The following is a 1518-nucleotide window of genomic DNA, read 5'->3' on the forward strand; positions in this document are numbered from 1 at the left end:
GTGCACTTGAAAAGAATGTATATTCTGCTGCTTTGTGGGTGAAAAACTCTGAAAATGTCTATTAAATCCATCTGGTCTAGGTGTCATTTAAGCCCCCTGTTTCCTTATTGATTTTCTGTCTGGAAGATCTGTCCATTGGTGTAAATGGAGTGTTAAAGTCTCCTACTATGAATGTATTACTGTCAATCTCCCCCTTTATGTTGGTCAATAATTGCTTTATATATGTAGGTGCTCCTATGTTGGGTGCATATATGTTTACTAGGGTTATGTTCTCTTATTGTATTGATCCCTCTATCATTATGTAATGTCTTTCTTTGTCTCTTATTACAGCCTTTGTTTTAAAGTCTATTATGTCTAATATAAGTATTGCTACCCCAGCTTTTTCTTTCAATTACCAATTGCATGGAATATCTTTTTCCATCCCTTTACTTTCAGACTGTGTTTGTCATTTGTTCTGAGATGGGTCTCTTGTAGACAGCATATATATGGGTCTTGTTTTCTTATCCATTCAGCTACCCTATGTCTTTTGACTGGAACATTTAATCTATTTACATTTAAAGTGATTATTGATAGGTTATCACCATTTTATTATTCATATTTTGTCATTTTATTATTTGTATTTATGGGTCCCCCCCTTTTTTTTTTTTTTTTACAAAAGTCCCCTTAACATTTTTTGTAATTCTGACTTGTTGGTGATGAATTCCTTTAGCTTTTTCCTGTCTGGGAAACTTTTTATCTCACCTTCCATTTTAATTGATAGCCTTGCTGGATAGAGTAGTCTTGGTTGTAGGTTCTCGTTTTTCATTACTTTGAATATTTCATGCCAATCCCTTCTTGCCTGCAAAGTTTCTGTTAGAAAGTCAACTGACATTCTCACAGGAGTACCCTTGTAAGTAACTAGCTGCATTTCTCTTGCTGCTTTTAGGATTCTCTCTTTTTGTCTCCAATCTTTGGCATTTTAATGATAATATGTCTTACTGTGCATCTGTTTGGGTTTCTCTTATTTGAGATTTTTTCGTGATCCCTGGACATATATGTCTATTCCTTTATTGGGTTAGGGAAGTTTTCTGTTATTATTTCTTCAGATAGACTCTCAATCTCTTGCTCTCTCTCTTCTCCTTCTAAAACCCCTATGGTGCAGATGTTGGCACATTTGATGTTGTCCCAGAGGTCTCTTAAACTGTCCTCATTTAAAAATATTTTTTTTCTTTTTGCTATTCCAAATGGGTATTTTCTGCTACCTTGTCTTCCAACTCACTGATTCAGTCCTCTGCTTCATCTAATTTACTGTTGATTTGTTCTAGTTATTCTTCATTTCGGTTAATGTATTCTTAATTTTTGACTGGTTCTTCTTTATGGCTTCTATGTCTTTTTTAATACTTACTAGCTCTGTTGAGGTTTTCACTGAGATCATCTATTTTCCCCCTAAGTTCATTGAGCATCCTTATAACAAATATTTTGAACTCTGTCTCTGGTAGATTGTTTACCTCCATTTCGTTTTAGTTTTTTTTTTTTTTT

This window comes from Pteropus vampyrus, unplaced genomic scaffold (genome assembly GCF_000151845.1).
Source record: "Pteropus vampyrus isolate Shadow unplaced genomic scaffold, Pvam_2.0 Scaffold148, whole genome shotgun sequence".
NCBI lineage: Eukaryota > Metazoa > Chordata > Mammalia > Chiroptera > Pteropodidae > Pteropus > Pteropus vampyrus.